Genomic DNA, 20,539 nt, shown 5'->3' on the forward strand with positions numbered 1-20,539 from the left:
CTCCCTGCCGGGGTAGATGAGCCCGCGGGGGCTGCAAAGTGCCTGCCCGCCAGCAACTGACCGGCCGAACCCCCGAAATACAAGTTTCCTCTCCCGGGGGAAGCGAATTCAATACGGAGAGGAGCCAGTGCAGAATTTCAAAGCCAACACGACCATCCCTTCTTGCTCCAGAAGGAAGGGGCTACTGGTATTTCATCTTCTCACACAGACAGAAGTTTCCTCCCCTTCACCCCCAGACCTGGCATACAGTGCGTGCTGTGTGCAGACAGTAAAGGAGGGGGGGTGTGTGTGTTAGCAGAACCACGCTGGCTGTCAGATGTTTGCTTACTGCTAAACAGTTTCTCACAGCTAGAGAAACGAAAGCAGCCTAGGCAGTTTCCACTTTGCTTTGCACCATTCCTACTCAGTTTCACCTGCAGGTGTGCTCAGTCCTTGCTCAGGCTCTTGGCCAAGGGCAGCAGATAAAAATGCTACCGGATTTTGAAAAGCAAGGTTTCTGTTGGAATTACTACTGCACTTTTTAATATTTTGGACATTTAGTCTACCATTTCATTAAGGGGACAAGTTCCTTAAAGCTCTGTTTACTGTTTATGATTTTTTTTTTTCAAATTCTTCAGGAAAATAACAGCAACTTACTGAGTCTCACTGTGCATGAAAATTAATTGCTTACCCACTCTTAACTACCATAAAATAGGATTGGGCTTTTCATTCTTAAGTGTTTTGCTTTGTGTTCAGGTATCTTTATTAATAATCAGCTCATATTTGAAAATAAAATGCATAGGGAGACTAAGTACACTTCTCTGATGACTGAGCCCCTGGTGTGATTGACACTAATGAACTTTTACAGGCACTTGTCTTTTCAGCAACCTACATATGTCCAGCTTATTTTCCTCAAGTCAACAGGATATTTCTGGGCTAATGTAACTAGGCTAATCAGTAACAAACATGTTGTGGAAAAAAACCACAGAGAAGAGGGGTTTTCTGGGTTATTAAGCAGGAAAAAAGGAAAGCAAAAATAGTTGCTTATAGGGTTCATTAAGCTGGAAAAGAAAATCTGCACCTGTTCTATTAAAAACCAGTATATCTTAGTTTCAAGTTTTATGCTGACAAGTTGTGTTTAAAAAAAAAAGTGAATTTAAGGAACTCCTCAAAAGTGTTCCCTTCTGAATCAAAATTTGTCTTAAAAAAAAAAAAAAATCACACAGCTATAACTGATTTTGGATACACAAGCACTGGTGCACATGTTAACCTCCAGTAACCAAGTAGGTTGAGCCAATCTGACAGTTCACTGTAGCAATCCTCTGATGTGTTGGGACTTTAGATTTCAGAGCATGGAAATTATGACCTGCAGCCCAAAACAGCAGACATTTTTTCCACAGAACTACACTTACAGTAATCACACCAAGGTCCTTTTTCACAGTCACGTAAATATACATCAAATCACAACCAGAAAGATGTTTGAGTGATGTGTAAACACTTCAAAAACCCACAATACATCTTCCCAAACCTCTTTCTGATGGTTAGGTTATTTCTCATGCTTAACTGTGAGCATTATAAGCAAGTCTTAACAAGCCTTAGTTAAGTGTGTGGAATATACAGACACAACAACAGATAGATATTCTTGCTTACCTTGGAATTTGTTGCCCAGTTGCCTCCGAATTCACTAGTGTTGTATGGCTCCAGCTTACTCCAGTTTAAGACTCTTGTTGTCTGGACCCTTCAGTGCTTTGGAACAGTCCTGGTCATCTAGCCTGGTTTCGAGGTTTTGGTTGTTTGTTTGTTTTTTTAAATCAAGAGAACACTCAGCTACTAGTAGTGCTAGTCCATCTTTTTGTATATTGCATCTTGAAGTGAGGTGAGAGGAAGCGTTTTCTTGGATTGATCTTGGAGACGCTAGTTGGAGGAAAGGGACTCTTGAAGATACTCAGATTGGAAAACATGAATGAATCTGAAAAAATAAAGCACAAAAAAAGAGTGATCTATTGAATTAACCTAATGAATATAACGATTTTGCTAAATGCATAAGTACATCTGCTCTGTTTTTCTTTTATTTGTTTCATTTATGAATGGCAGTATGAGATGCAGCAGTGACCAAATTAGTCATCTGTCCCCCACCCTGAAAGTAATTAGATCTTAATTCCATAGTAGTATTGTCACTCAAACACTCCTTTGTGAGGCTGAGTAGTGCATACTAGCACTACTTTCACTTAACATTTTTGATAATAAAAAAAATCAGCAATGGCTCCCTTTAACAACATTCTACCTTTTGCAGATGAGATGCCCCGATTTGGAAATGTCAGCACCCTGTTCCATCTCTTATGAGAGCTTTTGCCATGTGATCTACCTTTCTTCTGCCTGCACACCAGGCGCCAAACACCCCTGGTTAGGGGCTGTGAGTAGCACACCAGCCCCTAGCACCACACAGCCGGGGTTTCTGCAGGCATATGTGCATTCATCTGCATGCTACTTTTGAATTTCAAAGAGGGCTTTGCCCTGTCATCATATCTCCACCCCCCTACCCCGCAAATTAATGTAGTTCCAACATTATCTGTCGTGTTTCTCTTCAGGAGAAGAGAAAAACTCTTTATCATACAGCATTACGTGATGTTAGGGCATATTAAGCTATACTCTATCACACCATAGGGTCTAACTGGATGAATGAATGAGAGCAAGCAGGCACCTGCACTTTCAGGCAGCAGACTCGCTGCACTTCACAGCTCACAGGTAACCAGGTACCTGAGAAGAAAATGGAGTGGATCTGCAAGATGTCATACGACAAACTATATGTACCTGTTCTGGTAAAATGCTGGTTTAAATGCTTCTGCCGTACCTTCGGCAATGGTCTCTACTGAGAAAAGTTGTCCTGATCAAGCTGTCTGTGTGTGCAGATAAAGGTGGGTGTGTAGGTATGTACAAATCTGATTTCTAAGACACACCAACTTTATAGGACTTTGGGGATGGCAACATTGTAGTCCTTAAAAACTCAAGAACTAGAAACAGGTCATAAACCTCTGTTCCAAGCTAAGGTCCTAGGATTGCGCTACTGAAATCCTTTCTTCTGTTGTATTCTAAACCCCTTTAGAAATACTCATACAAGTTAAAAAAACCCAGAGTTGTAACTTCTGGAGTAGAAAGTATCACTGAAGACCCTTTCCTAAATTCAGGGTACATAACCATCCAGCAGAGAACAAAGCCTGAACACAAATCAGCCCCCAGAATCTGGCTGGTTTGGCTGTGTAGATGAACACTCACAGTCAGGAGAACATCTGCTACAACTTCCCACTTAAAGCATATGCTTTTCAGGGTTTTATTTTTTTAAAAAAAGTGTCTAAAAGCCCTTTCACAGTTCCTAATAAGTCTCCATCCAATTTCTGCACTGGCTAAAGTCCTGTCAACATGAGGAGGAATAGCTGGGGATTTTTAGGAACCTTAGTACGAACCCAGAGCTATCCACTTTTGCACCTTTTGTGGAGAGAGAACTGGTAGGGTCAGTAGGCTAACGCTACATGGCTAAGTGGAGTGCTAAGGATATGCTCAGTAAGTAAAAATCTACTTAGAGTAGAGAAAGGAAAAATACTGCAAAAAAACCCCTAACAAAGATTACGTTAATTCCTACAGCGTTTATTTTGTGTAGTTTTAGGTTTCACTTAAGTAAGCATTCCACAACTAGAGATTCAGCAGATGCTCAAGAATGTTTTGTTGTATCAGTGTAATGACTCCTCACTTTTTAAATAATTAGAGGAAACCGAAAGTATCCAAGAGGCTATTTAATTAGCGATAGGAATAACCTTAAGACTAACATCTTCGACTCAAAATGAGCCTTATATTGAGGGATACTAGGACCTTGCACACTTGTTCATTCTTCCTTCCCCACAAATGAACAAGGACTTACTATAACACTTGAGATAGCAGTCCTTGGCTATGTTTAGCTTCACATTAGAGTGTCCATAACCATGAGATGTACTCTTTCTTATTTAACCTGATGCTGCCAGTCTTGCAAGATGCAGGGACATTTGTCAAGGCCTGCTTCCCCAAGTTTATTTCAAACAGACAGGATGTCATGGGATCCAAAGTGATCAGTCATGCAACACCCCCCACCCCCGGTCAGGTGAAGTGCTGATTTACATACTTCATGCTAAAGCACAGGGTTCCTTGCATTCTGGATGAGCAGATATGATAAATTAAAGCAAGTAAATGCACTAATTAGAAGCTCTTAATGCAAAATTATTTTAGGGTCAAATCACAGTATTACTATTAGGACATAAGATATTTAAACCCATGTGTAGAATAAGAGAGCTCCCTCTGAAGTTTATTTAAGTGGTCAGTCTTCACTCAGAATTGAGACTCTTCCAACATTGTACAAGTGCATGCAATGCCTTTGTTGATGTTCATATAACAATTTTGCATATTATTGTAAAAATACAGTTACTAATGAAGAAATTAGTAATTATTACAAAACAGTCATAAACATCGTGATGAAGCTTCCTAAGCAAACAGTTTATGACCAACTGAAGCTACATACAGATTCTTCCTTCTATATTAACATTGACAATATAAAACACTAAGTAGTCTTTCTGCAATATTCTTTCCCTTACAGACCAGTTAATTCTTAGTCAAATGTAATTAAAAAAAACAGGTAGCAATTTGATATTGAAAGTGATTGAATACTATTCATTTTTAGAAAGGTCTATTCCATTTAAACAGGGAAAACAACGATGCTGCAGCTGCCATCCTCAGGACCTCTTTAGACCCTCTCCATCTTGCAGCTGCAGAGCACAAGTGAAGTCAAGGAGCTCCCCGTGGAACGCTCCAAGAGGCATTTCATGCCACAACTCTCCCCTGCGATGGAGCCACAGGCTCCACTGAGTTTGACTGACAAGGTGGAGCAATTGGGCTGTGACACATACAAATATCAAGGAAGCTCCCCCATGCACAAGGCTCCTAAACTCATGGCTTTGCTGTCCCTTTGCTAATTTGCAGTAGCAGTCAGGGATACACAGACAAGGCTTGCAAACAGTTACGGATTTTGAAAAGATCAACTTTTTACTTGCATAATCTTAAATGTTAGTGTCAGATCCAAAGCATTCTGGCCCAGACAAAATGGTATTCTATCACAAGGAGAAGGGGAAACAAGTCTTTGGTCCCCAGCTAGAGGCTCCAGATATACCCTTGAGCAGTTCTGCCCAGTCCCTTCCCCCCCCCCCCCAACAAATTTCCGCCCGTCCCCTCCCCCCCCCCCCCAAGAAAGATTCTGCAGAGTGAAGGGGAACAGCAGTCACCTAAAATCATGTGCTCCTGCACACACAACACTTCTGCCTTGTACAGCAAGTAGGAGCAGCATTTGCCTTCAAATGCATTCCCAGGCTGCCCGATTAGTACAGGGCATGTAACAACAGCCAAGCCAACCCTTCCAAGAAAGTCAGCATCTCATGGACCTCACAATTGCTCCAGAACACAAAGGTAGAACTAGACAGCTGTACTAGGAGAGGCATGCTTTCAATCTATGTGCTTTCTAAATCAATTTAACATAGTTAGAAACCAATGAGCATATCCAGTGACTATCCATGAAAATAAGATCAGGGATAAATTCTCTAACCACACATGATCATCCAGAGCAGAAACAGATATTGCCTTACACCTCAATTAAGAGAAAAAAAGTAAAGACCATGACCAAAGGCTAGACACTATTTCATACACATATTTCTATAAATGTATGTTATATTCTAAGAAGTTTACAATGTCCATCTTTTAAAGCTGTACTTATACACAAATGTACTGAGATCCCAATGGTTATATGCACCTTGGAAGAAGTACAGCGACAGAAAGTAGCCTTTTATTCTTCTCACTCAAGTTTCAAAAACATTTCAGTGTACACACAATTCATCTGCATTTTATTTCTGGTGGCCAAGTAGCTACCCAAGCATGCTTACTAAGTGTATGGCACAGGTTTCCTTCCCTCCTTCATGGTGCAGGTGTTCCCTCTGTGACATTTCCTGATTTTATAGAAGATGCACAGACAAACTTCTGCCAAGGTAGGTCAGGTTGCTGATTTAATACTCTATTGCCTATAATCTTCCTTCTGCCTTAAATAAGTAAATCCCAAACCATGCATTGGGTTCTTTGAAATGAACAGGCCAGTCCTCTTCTTAATACCTCTTAGTACTCTTTAGAATAACTAGGAAAAGGTCAATGAGGTTGTTCACATGAGCACTACTGACATCAGAGAGGATTACAGACTCAATAGCTGCCCTCAGAGGGCTGCTCAGGTAGACTAGCCACCCTTTCACGCACTCCAGGCACAGCTACTCTGGCAGGAGAAATGGCCAGAAAGCTTCAACTCTTTCATGCACACAGAGGGGCTGCCTGTTCACCTCCGAGTGGAGCAGAATAGGAGCACATCAGTGATCCACCGTTCACTGTAGAGGTTTATTCAAGAGGTATGGGCTCCTTTAGCTGTCACCCTAGTTGAAGCGAAACTATACAATTTTAGAATGCATCTCACCACCTATGAAAGTTAGTAGGTATGAAAAACAGACAAGTCAGTCAATGGAACCTTAAGCTAAAGCAAATGCCACGTACTTTACCACAATACAGAAACACAGCAATAAATTATATCCGTTAAATATTTATGGATATAATAGGATTCTTTAAAAATCATGTACAAAAAGAGTCCCTCCAGACGTTGTCACTGTAATTCTATTTCACATGAAATGAAAATGGCTGACATGCCAAGTATTTTCTTCATATCTTTGCTCTAATTCATTTTAAATCAGGATGGATTACATAAATTTGGTCTGCCATGGCAATCTGGCCCTTTTCATCAATTGGTTTTGTTTTCATTAAATCTGCAACCTGGAAACTTTACTAGAAAACCAGCAAAATTTTCTTTAGATCCGTTCTTCAGCACAGTATAATTTGATAACTCTTTGCTCAGCCACAATGGTTAGAAGTTACTGCCACTCTGGAGACTTGTTCCCTATATTTACAAAACCAAAAGCAGTTGAGTGGCTCTAAGAATTGGCCATTTCTCATATTTTAAAGGAGAAAATTGCATAATTCTTTTCTAATGTTTGATGACTGATGGATTAAAAGAAGATAACATACAGGAAGAGCAGTGGGATTGGTCAGAAGTCCTAGGAAACTATAATAAAGTTAACCCCCTGTTTTATTTGCAAGACCCACCATTTTCATTCCATACTGCCATGTTTTAGTGCTACTATTCTTTTCTTAAGTGTAACCCAAACTTAGGCATCTGAGCTGAATTTGTCCCTGAAGATTCCCAAGCCATTTAACAACTATTCAAATTATTCATATTTTGATGAAGAAATATGGAAGAAGCTTACACAAATTAAAACCAAACCAAACATATCAGTATTCTACTAGGAATGGACTTGAAGTTGTACTTGCATCAGAGTTTTCCCACACAGGTTTAGCTTCATACTGGGGATTTTTGTCATGTGATGTGCTGCCATATTGATGCAGTGGTATGTCCACTTAGGACCCACGAAGCCAGATGCTAACTGTCTTATCTGCACCATCTGCTCTGATGTTTGTATTGGAGGATCCAAGTTAAAATTCTAGCTGTTGCATGTTAAATAGAAAGAGGATTTAGTTGGTTCCTAGTCAGTGATGCCATTCTGCTCTAGGGAATCCTATGCGCACTCCAATATTCAGGGGATCTGATCCATATCTTTCTTTGGGACAAAGATCCTTGTGTTTCTTAAAAAAAAAAAAAAAGAAAAAGTGCATTGCTAGATCACAGCAGTACTTCTGTGAAGTTCCTATTCTCTGAAGTGAGAAATAGTTCCTACTTGTTTAGCTTCGCTGTAAAGCAGAAAAATAAGAGTACTCCACTGTTGATGCTAACCATTTGAAAAATAATCCCCTTTTTTGCCACCACAAAATACCTCTATCCATATGTAATCTTTAAAAGATTCTAGAATTAGTCTTCTCCTCCTTACTTCATTGTTTCTATTTATGCTAAATGAGAAAGTTTTTTGGATTCATGGGACAAAAGAGACTGAATATAGGTGCTTGTAGTAATATCAGGCTACTCAAAACAGCCCAGAGGGGAGGAGAATGAAAGCAATAAAACCACTTTTCAGGGTTCATATGTCAAGTAAGAGTAGATCGGGGTTCACCTGGAGGTTTTGCTTGCTTGCTTTCTTGACAAAGAGATTCTCTTCTAAAGGAAAGCACTGATTTGACAGAAAACCCAGCTTTTCAACACAGAAATCTACTTCAGTGCTATGAAGTACGTACTTACAACATGGAGAGCACTCTTTAAGCCGGTGGAACCAGCTGACTCCAGGGAGGACTCAGGAGACAAGGCCAAGCCTGGGCTCCAGGCAGCACCATTATATGGGAGGATGGTGCCAAAAAAACCAACCCATGGTACATGTCCCCCAGGCAGCCTGGGACAAAAGGCACAGTGGGTGCTTGGCCAGAGATCTCCCACAGCCCAAATTAGTATCTAGTCTAGACTAGATCAGGTGAATCTCCCCTTGGAGAAGCTCAGGTTACCCTTAACAGAGCATAACGCATCTCACTAAGGCTTTCCCCCTTCTGACATCTCAGCATGCACTTTCTCACCTACTCTGGTCGCCACGTTACTGTAGAGAAACAGCAAGAGACTTGAAAAATTCACTTTTTCCATGTCCCAACTTAGAGAAAATAGTTTCTGACTTAAGCCTTTTAGAAGGCCAAACCTATAAAATCTACAAAAACCTGATATACATTTGTTGACATGAATGTCCACAGCAGGATGTGCACTCAACCTGCACATTCACCCAAATTAGCTGTTGCACACCACATAGCGATTGTTTAGGCAGCTAAGGATGCAGATAGGGTGTAATCTGAAAGCAATCAGGAAGCTCACAGGAGCTCCAGCAGCAACAAGAACATTTTTGTTCCAACTGCAGAGTTTACTTTAAATCTTGAATATTTTTCCAAGATTAACTGGTACAGTTCAGTGGAAGAGCTATCAAGTTTAAGATTAAGAGCATTCACCAATACAATACTTTACATTGCCAGTGTAAACAGAAAGACAAATACCAACATTATACAACACAGCAAATTTATAATAATCTAATAAGATTTGCCTATTGACATTACTAGTGCTCTTTATTCTATACTTCCGAGCTCTCTATTTATTGATTCCTCAGTAAAGACATTTTGAAGTATAGCATCAGACTGAAACAATCACCATACATCTTCAGAAACCCCTTCTTTGGATAGGGACAGTGAGTTCGTGAACCATACCCAACAGCAACTTGCAAGGTCCACACCACACCCCAGGGGCTCACAGGCAGTTTAAATGCCTGTGAGCAATCAGGGGCATAAGCAGAACTGGCTGTGCACAAGCACAGCAGCGAACACAAGGCATCCCATATATAAGCAAGGTTAACACAAACAGGTAAGAGACTCTCGGGAGGTATAAAGTACTGCACTGAGTTGTAAATAAAATTACAACCAACTTAGAATATATCCTACCATTTCTCTCCTTTAGAGTCTCACATACCCTCAGGCACTCTGACCCAACTGGTATTTGTTTGTATAATCCTACTGTCACTATGGCCAACACAGAGCAATTCCCCCACTCACACAATAACAAAGTTTGAAGAAAAAAAAAAAAAAAAGTTGTTATTTACAGCTTGAGCCTTTGAAAGCTCATGCTTTACAACTTTTTTTTTTAAATAGTCATATATAATTGTAGTTTTCGTTTAAAAAGTAATATACAAACTTACCCACTATGACTGCAAAATATAAATACTGCCTTAACCCTAACAACTGCTTAATCAGTAAGAGATAACAGCTATACTGATATATTTGGTGGTATGAAGTCAGACTATGGCTGCACTAGTTTAAAGCAAGTTTGACCATCACACGGCATTTTAGATTCCACTGTTCCAGAGAAGCAGTGAGCTTTCCCCAAGGTCAGATATCGGACCCCTCATGGTGTCCTCTAAGGGTTCAACTCCTAGGAAATTGCTCGTTTGTAGCACATGCCAAAAGAACACTCTGTACTATGCCATTATCATGGCAGGTTTTAGCCAAGAGCATAACTGCAACATAGTAGGAGCTCTAGGTAAAATTAATCTGGCTTTTATATCAGAAAAACAATCTCCTACAAAATGGAATGCTACAGAGATTGTTGTTGTTCTCTCCCTCAATAAAAGAGCATTACATCATCTGTGCCTGCTAGTATTTCTCAGTAGAGTCACAAACATTTTGGCTAGTCATGTAGTTTAAAAAGAAAAAGAATACACACACTCCCAACCAGAAAACAACCAAACCCTCCTTGTAATATGAAACAGAAGCTAAGCAAGGAACAACATTTTTAAGACTAATCTGAGGGATCTCAGTTGGGTTATCAGTAAAACAAACCTTCCCAAGTTTAGCAATGCAAAAAAAATGAGAAAAATCTTACTAAAATCATTCAAACCCATAGAAAGAAAAGCTGCCTACCTCTACAGCTGGCGGCAAACGCTCATTCTCACAGACTTGCTAGTGCTCTCTTAAAACTTCCACACTCTAAAGTTAGGTTTGCCTACTGAATTGGTGACCTCTGCAAACCACTACTTTAAGGTCTGGTTCTCCTTTCAGGTGTTACAAGCAGGTGTTGCTCGGCTGACCTGGTTGGCACCAGCCTTTATTTACACCTGGGAAAGGGGCTGCCCAGGCACCCCCCCAGCTGAGATCAATCATCACATACAGGAAACTGCTGCCTTGCTCAGAGTTTGCAGGACCAGAGGCTAAATAAGAAAAGAAACAAGCTTTAGACATAAACTATGTAATTTCTTTGGGTGTTGTTGGGTTTTTTTTTTTTCTTAAAGCGTGTAGCTTTTGAGAGGAAGAGGCTTTGCAGCAAAACCTTCTATAATTTGTAGCTGCTTTGATGGCAGAAAGGGAGGTTTTAGATCACAGAATAACCACTTTATCACAAAAAGCCCACCACAAAGAGACTATTGTAAGTCTCCCATTACAAACATTGAAGTCCTTTATTTAAAAAAACAATCCCCCCAACACTCTGAAGTAACTCCCTCATCAAAACATCTTCTTTCCTCACCCTAATAGTGTGTTTGGAAACACTGAACAAGGAGAGCTATTCATTTCAGGCTCCAGTGTGTGTACAAGCCTCATTGTAGCTTATATTTGCAAGCTATTGGTTATTCTCCATTTACAGCATTGAGCCTCACAACAGGTAGACTGGTTTATTAAGTTGTGTGCTTTCATAAGCCCAGATGCAAGACATTTTGATTTATTTCCTCTGGCAATTATTTAAATCTGTGATTTGAACAACCACTCAGAGGTTATGTAGCCAAAAGTTCTCATCTGAAGAATACCGCTGCTGTACTATAGATGTACTTACATATTTCTAATTCTCACTACTTAGTTAACCTTAAGAACATAAAGCTTATTATAAACAAAAGTATGCTACAGCATGGCATTTTCTCAAGGCCTTTACATTCCCTGATTTCTAAACTCTCCCTAAATTTAATGCCTTTCTTATTATCCTAAATATTAGAAATCTGTGCTGCCAATATCTGTGCTTGTCATTACGAAAGCTACAGAAAGGTAGGGGCATTTCCTACTTCTGTTAGTTACTGTCTTGGTTATACATCCAACATTTGCATTAACCTTCTTAATCACACTTGAAAACTTACATTGAGTTATGCCCTGGGTCTACCTGCCTTCCAGGATATGGGCCTGAATTCCTTGATCTTAAAGGCATGTTTCATAGTCTTTTTTCCCCAATAATACGGGAAATTGTAGCGCTCACATGCCTCAGACTGGATCCGCACATCTTTACAGTGAATGCTACACACCCTTTGATGTTATGATTTTCTGTAAGCTTTTCTTAGGTGAAAAAACTATTCTTTAAGTAGCACAGGGTTGTCCGTCATCTTTTGCATGTCTAGTATAATTTGTGCCTCAATAGTTTGCTAGGTAGGATTTCTAATTTCTTATGGATTAATTTTTCTGAGAAGACATAAAAAAAATGCAATTAGTGTTGCTTACCTAAAAGCACACACTTTTACACATTTTATTAACGGATATACAAAATAGCAAGGACATCAAAAGAGCTTGGAATTCCTACCCAAACTATTTTAGAAAACCAAGTCCACTGTGATGTCAGGGCAAAAACCCAAAAGAGAAAAAATGCCCCCCCAAAAATAAAATGCATTTCTAGGTATCAATAAACATTCTTTTTTCAGCTAGGTTTTAATTGAAAAATCTACCCTGAAATGAGAAGCAATTTATGATGTTTTTGTAGTAGTAGGAAGCTTACAGCTGATATTGGCATTCCTTTGTCAGTTTTTGCTCTGTCTGCTACGGAATAATACAATACTTTAAACTGAGTTCACCAAACATTGATTGAAGCAATAATAAGCAGGCAGAGGATATTTCCTGGACATTAGTAAGTGACTGAGAGAAGCCAATACCCTTGGGATTAACCTTAGGTGCTTATTAACAGTTAGGACATATCCTGCATGATGTGCTTTTTTGCTTTGGAAGGTTTTAAAGAAAAATCTCTCTTGTTAAGCTATTTTATAATTAACAATGGTTTTGATCAACAAATATAACAGAATATTTCCAATTTATATTTAAAACAATGTGGGGTTTTTGTATTGCCTCAGCATCAAGTTCAGCAAATATTTCTCAATGTAATCAATTTCACCAAATTGGTTTAAAAACTCATTAACTACCTGTAAGAGAACTCTTTTGTCCCTACAGCACTATACCTAGCATTTCTTCAAGAACTTTTAGAATCTAAAGGACGCATGACAGTTGTCTGTGAGACTTTAAAACTTTAAGATTTAAAAAATACAGGGATTTTCATCCTGCCTATGTTCCTGACAAGTTGCCTCCTCATCTTTGTATAGCAATGAAGAAGTATCCATCACCGGAAACAGAAGTTATTGTTAGCTGGCCTTAAAAAGGTATCTTTAGAGATATTTGTTCTGTATGCTAAATTTAGGCTTGCTAAACAAAAGCATGCTATAATCTTCCTTAAGCACATGCTAATAACACAGTCCCAAGGTCCTGGCCATACAAACCTGTTAACATTAGTGAAACCCTGGTCCCTCTGAAGTCAACAGGAACTTTGTAGCCAAATTCTGCAAGAACTTGGTTCATTAGTATCAGACTTTTATATTTCATCCACTTCTTTGATCACCTATTCTGCTTAAAGTACAGAAAAATATCTTTGCAGGTTTCAGGTGTCTGCATGCTTATCAAACAGGTATGTTCAGGCCAGCCAGCAAACACCTCTGCAGCAGCAGATCTTGAGAAGTGGACAAGACTGTAAAGCTTCACAAAAAGGTATTTTGCTATGTTGGGCCCATCACGTGTTGCAAGCAAGGTGAACACAGGCCCTTCTTTTGGGCAAGTTCCCATTCCCTAGAATACTTGTCTAGAAGTAAGATTTCATTTTTAATCAAATAAAAAACCTAAAAATAAGTAACCACAATATGAAACACTTTTGCTGTTTAAAGGAACAAGAGTTGGGGCAGCAGTCATTTGTTTCATTTATTTTCATTCATTCATTCATTCATTTCCACTTGATGGAAAACAGATGCAGGGAAGAGAGGCATTTACATTGAAACCAATAGCACATCTCCTACCATTCTTGCCTAAGTCATCTTCCCTGACATGTAGGAAGAAATTCCAACTATATTAGTGTTGGTGTACACATCCCATCATTTCTGTGTAAATTTCTGCCCACACAACTTTAGTGGCTGAACAACTGAAGTTATGAAAGTGGTGCAGGGCTCTGGCTGTCTGTGCCTAGAAAGTAGCTATGGCACATAAGAAAAGGAATTCAGGTCAGAGTCAAACCACAGAGATAAGTCTCACTCAGGAAGAAATGTTTAGTTACACCACGAATACGATATTTTAGACAGTTTACCAATTTGTAATGGTTGCATGCATGTGCTAGATTAACATGAACTCCAGACCTTGCCCTCATCTCAGCTACCCTGGTCTCCTATTGCCTCCCTTGAATACAGTTCTATCACGGAGGTGACCTATCTTTCCAGGACAATTTCACTTGGCTATGCCTTTGAGGGCATCAAGACAAACTTCTGCACCAAGACTCAACCCAGTCACATTTCGCTTAATGATGCCACTCACCCCCATGTTCTGCTATCACTTTCCCTGGATCTGCTCTCAAATTCCTCTCAATTTGTTTCTGTTGCACACTCCAGAGCTACACAGGTCACTGCAAACCTCCTGTAAGACCCTCATAATCTGCATTTGTGGAAGAGGAGCTATAGAGTTTAGGGGGATCTAAATAGTTTGGCTTTCCCTCCCCACTAACATGAGTTCTTGCAACTTTGCTTCCCCAGATTTCCTCACATCCTGCCCGCTTGTTTGCCTTTTACAGGACCTTATTGACTGACCTACTCTCACCCATTTGAAGCCAGTAATATTACTCAATTCTTCAAGAGGGGAAGGTGAACCAGAGCAGACGCAGGTGGAACTCAGCTCCAGTGCCCTCCCAGGCCCAATCCACCCTGTGATGCTACCAACAGTCCAGAAAATAGACACTTAAGCTCCCATGAATCTTGTCATTAGTTCCAAGGTAAGAAAGGCCACCAAAATTACCCAGGGAAAAAAACCCAAACCAGTAAATGCTTATTAACCATGTTTTTTAAGATATCTTAGGGTTTTTAATTGTCTTTATCTGCAAGAAAAATGTGTTGAAGTTTAGCTCCTGCTCCAGTATACTGTACATCGTTTGAGAAAAAAGTTGCCCTTTGAATGGAAATTGATACCAACACATAACAACAATACAATGCAAGTGTTCCTCTACAAATGAAAACTATCTATCAAGAAAACAAGAAAATAAACAGGCAAGCCAAAAAAAAAAGTTGCCAGAATTTGACTTACAGATTAGATAGATCTGATCAATGTAACCTGTAAGTTTGGAGGTATGTGATATAAAGTATTCTCCTGCAAGGACAATGTTGTTCAAAACAAAAGATTTTCCTTTTCTCATCCTCAGAAAATGGCTTCTTATCATCTTTGAATTTGAGTGAACTATTTTCTTCATCAATTTTTAGTATTCATAAATGATGATTCATTGTCTTAGTTTATGCCATATTTCTAAAACAAGAGGAAACTTTGTAGGGAACTATGTACAGTATGTGCCTCTTTGCATAAGTGATGACACTCTCCTTTTTTCACCCCCCCCAGAAAATCAGGAGCCCTTTACCTCTTTTTCCATTTTCTCATAGAAAACACTATGTCTGCTCTGTAATCTCTTACATGTGGACAATGACAATGCTTGGCTTTAAATCAGCCTCATTTGGAAGGATCGGAGTGATTTACCCAGGTAGGGAGAACCAGCAGACAGATTCAAGCAACATTACTTAGTTAACAATAACACTCTATTGCCAATGACACCTAAAAGCATTTGATTAATCTTGTTCTCCTTGACACGCTCTCCTTATAGGAGCAATACGTAATCTGTTTTCAGAGACTTCCTGGATGTCTGGCTACTTCACCCTCACAATTGACTGACTTTCTTTAAGGTATGGTTTTAATAAATCCTACTTGTGTCTAATCTCTTCTCAGACAGTCAGTGGTCCAATTATGTAACTTGGAAGTTTCTGCAAAAGAGGTAGAACTCCAAACTCCTTTCCTCCTGTCTGAAGTCCTGCCGTTCATCTGTCTCCTGGCTTTAAAACAAAACTATAATCCATGGCCACGTCACTCAGCAAAAAAAATAGAGTTATCAGTTACAACAAGGGAACAAATATCAAGTCACTTGATACTTAAATGACAATTCAGTATGAAGCATAATGTCATTTGGTTGCCCTGAAAGCCTCTCTTACAGCTAGTGAAACAGGTAAGTAAAGGAAAGCCCAACCAATTCAGTAAAACTCGGGAACTTAGCAGAATAGCTCACACACACTTCTCCTTCATCCAGCCTATTAGCCAGCTACAAGGATAGAAAAATATAGCTGGTGTAAGTATACAAACAGGGCAGAGACAGCAGAGCAGGCCTGTTCCCATGCTCCCTGGAAACAGCAGATGGAGATAAACAGCACTGGCTGCCTGGGAAGGAACTCTCATTTCGTTCCCAGTACAGCACCCCATCCCAGATGGGTCGGTCTGCCTCACTGTCCAGGTGAGACTTCTTTCTCCCAGAGCCAACTGACTGACTTAGCTCTGCTTACCCACGCTCCCAAAAGTTTCTTCTGAGGGATTGAAGGCATGAGGAACTGTTCATACAAAACAGAACAGGTGGAGCCTGCTTGAAGTAACCTTCCTTTTGAAACTGAAAGAAGGATTTTGCCTGCTTCTCCAACAGATAAAAGTAATTTAGGAAATGAACCAGTCAGAGTTCTGCCACTGCTGGACACATGGCAGGAGGGATGGGATTCTGCCGAGAGAGGCATTCATGCTTTTAACCTTCACAGTCTGGGGCCCAGTTACAAAATGAGATAGTTGTGGGTAGCAAAGACTATCTGTGAAATTTCAGTCTACCCCTCTTGGGAAAATGCCTCCAAATCTACTGTTTTGTTTATTCTAGTTTTTATTATCAATATCTTTTTTGCTTAAATATGGTCCAGTGAAGCACATTCCTGAATTCTGTGGGTCGATCTCATGTGTACAAAATAAAAAAAAAAAACCAAACCGAGACGAGATGCCTATAGTCCTACTTTGTACAAATTCTTGCGATATCACTATGTGGCCTCCTTATATTTAAACTCACTTGTAGGACAGCTCTTCAAACTTCACTGCCTGGGGCATTCCAGTCACAATATTATTCAAAGGCCATTCGTAAGCTGCTTACAGATCTTTAAAATAATGTCACAGGTCTGTTTTCAAAATACTCAAAAGCCAGAAGGCTGAGAGTGAAGGTTGAAACAGCAGCCCTAAACTTTCTCCTCCTGTCCGTGCCTAAACATGACGGCATGCTTCACTGGAGACGTACACCTGCAATATACAGGCACAATGATATACACTACAGATGGGGTTTCAGTCCTAATGCTAATTTCATGGGTTGTTTTGCAGTTAAAGACAGACTTAACCTGTTTTTCCTCAGTCTTTTGTAGCTATAAAATTGACATAAGGTACGTAGAAGAAAAAAATGGTGCTGAAAATTGATGGAAGGTCCTACTCCAGCTCACTGATGAGATTACCATGGATAGACCTCCCCATTTATTAGGCAACCAGATGGTTGAACAGCACTTCTCTAACACATTGATCATCCGTTCAAATGAAAGGTGAGCTCCTTTAATGAGATTCACAGAACAATTTAATTTACAAAACAAGGGTCCTTCAGACAGTCCTTCATTTATTATATTCCCACAAGAAAAATGGGTGGAAATATTAAAAATCAAAGACAAACGATTCTCAAGAAAATGCCAAAATTAAGTTTCTGCTAGAGTTGTATCATGGGATTCAAAGCATTCACTCATGCATTTAAAATTAAAACACAACAGCAATCCCCCCAAACCCTCACCATCTTTCCCGTCTCCCCTTTTATATAGATTGACAGGGATAGCAAGCAGTCTGCAGATTAGTCCCACTTCTCAGACTGTGTTTCCTCTTTTTGCACAGGGAAGGTGCTGGGAGTCTCATCCCAGATGGAGCTACGGCAGGGGAGCTGAGCCCCATGGCTGCTGGGTGGAAAGGGCAGTGGTGGGGGCCTGGCTTGTAGCTGCCACTTCTCTGGACTCACCCTCTGCCCCAGCCTGTCACACTGACTTGTCTTCTAGTGGAGGTACAAGAAGGAGAGAGACAGCCTCTTTTATTCTGGCAATCTCACTGCACTTTCATTAAGATGCTGCGCCACAGTATTTGTGAACAGAAAATAAAAATAAAATTGGAAAGGAGGAAACAGAACTGCTGCTTTGCTCAGCCTTCCCTCGTTCTCCACGTGCATCAGTACAACTGCTCATATCAGCTCTGAGGTCTCATGTTTCCAAGGGTATTCAGGCTCCAAAATTCTACTCTGGTTTTTAAAGGAAGAGGGAGAAATATATTAACACATGTAGGCCCAAACCCAATTTAGGCTAGGGCAAGGAAAAAAACAAGTGAGTGTAAGACTAAGGTAATCCAGCCCCTTTGAGGAGTCAGGCTAAAATTCTCATTGCCAATACACACCTCACAGCCTCTTCCTCTCTTTGAGAGCTACTCGACCCAAACAGGGCTGTCTGCTTTGGGAAACTGTGTCACTGTAATATACAGGGTCAGGCAACAAATTCTTAAAAATAGTATACAAAAGCAGCAAGAAACATAGATCAGCTTCATTGCCAAGTCCAAATCCCTGCCAAGATGGGAAATACAAACTTCTTCCCTTTCCACTGTCTTCCTTCCCGATGCAAATAGACATGTGTGCACATGCAGACACGCGTGGTTTTTTCCATTTCTTGTGGGCCATGAGTAGCTTGCAAGGTCTCCTCAGCCAACAGACACGAGTATCAATTTTTGCAGTGAGGAAATGAAAGCATTGGTGCAGAAAAACAATAACCCACACAATGATTTAATGAGAAGAGTGTTGACAGGGAGCCTTACTATTAAAACAGAGCATAATACATGAGTAGAGACCTAACAGCACTCAAAAGGAAAAAAGTAACGTATACACATGCTCTCACAGTTATAGTGATTTGCAAAAAGACAAGCCTCTAAAAGGTGTACTGGGAGATCTGTCTCTTGTTTCATAAACTTTAAAAGCTGGTGTAAAGAGTGAAACTGGTGGCCCAGGGATCAGTATAAGTATTTGTTCATTTGAATCACTACTCAAGACAGAGAAAGAAATCCACATGCTACAGGTACACAGATCTTCCTCTCTCACACACCCAAGAAGTCAGAAAGGCCTTTGAGGTTTCAGCGTTGTCTCAGAGAACCTTCCCTGGTGCTTTCCCAGCATACTAATCTGCCATGACTATATATTGGGTTTGCACGGCAAAGTTCTGGTAGCATGGGGGCTACAGGGGTGGCTTCTGTGAGAAGCTGCCAGAAACTTCCCCTATGTCTGATGGAGCCAATGCCAGCCGGCTCCGAGATGGACCTACTGCTGGCCAAGGCCAAGCCCATCAGCGACGGTGGTAGCACCTCTGGGATAACATAGTTAAGAAGGGGAAAAAACTTCTGCAGAAACAGCAGCAGAGTGAGATGTGAGAGGAAGAACTCTGCAGACACCAAGGTCAGTGAAGAAGGAGGGGCAGGAGGAGCTCCAGGTGCCGGAGCAGAGATTCTCCTGCATCCCCTGGTGCAGCCCGTGGTGGGGCAGGCTGTCCCCCTGCAGCCCAGGGAGGCCCATGGGGGAGCAGATCCCCACCTGCAGCCCCAGGAGGACCCCACACCAGAGCAGGGGGGGTGCCCGAAGGAGGCTGTGACCCTGTGGAAAGCCCGCGCTGGAGCAGGCCCCGTGGAGAGAGGAGCCCAGGCTGGAGCAGGGGCAGAGTGGGAGGAATCCTGCCCCTGAGGAGGAAGGAGCAGCAGAAACAGAGTGTGATGGACTGACCCCAAACCTCATTCCCTGTCCCCCTGCGCCGCTGGCAGGGAGCAGGTAGAGAAATCAGGACTGAAGTTAAACCTGGGAAGAAAGGAGGTGTGAGGGGAAGGTATTTTTAAGATTTGGTTTTATTTCTCATTATCCTACCCTGATTTGATTGGTAATAAATTAATTTTTCCCCAAGTTGAGCTTGTTTTGCCTATGATGATAATTGCTGAGTGATCTCTCCCTGTCCTTATCTCGACCCACGAGCCTTTTGTTGTATTTTCTCTCCCCTGTCCAGCTGAGGAGGGGGAGTGATAGAGCAGCTTTGACAGGCACCTGGCATCTAGCCAGGGTCAACCCACCACAGACTAATAGAATAAAATTATGCAAAAAACCCCCCAGAAAACAAATTAAATTAACATTTCTGTAAGCTCCCACCCACAAATGCAGAAACATCAAGAATTAGAATAATCTTCAGCTGGAGTTTGGATTGTTTCTCCTACACTGTTGATACCTTACAGTTGGCAGCCTCTAAGAAGGGCTCCAGATAAGGCGAGAATAGCACATGCAAAAGCTACATCTTAGGAAACTCTCAAGTGGCAAAAAGGATTAAATTTAAGCCCAGCGGACAAGGAATTTTATACTAACACACACGAGTTTAGATTTTGCTGCTGCAGAGGACACCTTTTGCCTTTATGCACCTTTGCAACTCCACCAACTTCAGCACTGAAAAGAAAAAGAAGCAGTTGAGCAGAAAGCTGTGAGGAACCAAAGCTCACTGCCTACTTTCAGGTCTCTTGCCCTGAGGGTAACTTTGATAGTTGTAGAGAACCCGGGGAGAAGTATCTGGAGAGTCTGGATCAATGAGTGACAGATACGGACTGGCAATGATCACAGGAAGGTGTTAGCAACACCCCTGGACTACACAATTTTGTAAAGATGCTTGGGATTGGACTGTCAACGCCCAGATTTCTTTAAGGAATACGTTCATTTCAGCTGGAAATTTGGTGCTTTAGTTTAAATATCTTAATAAAGTGCTAATTCTTTCAAACTAAAAGTACACGTAAGACATGATAA

At 40.8% G+C, this 20,539-nt stretch overlaps 1 pseudogene; it reads right to left on the minus strand.

The window, feature by feature from the left end:
• Positions 1-20,539, minus strand: part of LOC104130595 — an 86,576-nt pseudogene that overhangs the window by 53,074 nt on the left and 12,963 nt on the right.

Source organism: Egretta garzetta, unplaced genomic scaffold (assembly GCF_000687185.1).
Source record: "Egretta garzetta isolate BGI_Z169 unplaced genomic scaffold, ASM68718v1 scaffold258, whole genome shotgun sequence".
NCBI classification, from domain to species: domain Eukaryota; kingdom Metazoa; phylum Chordata; class Aves; order Pelecaniformes; family Ardeidae; genus Egretta; species Egretta garzetta.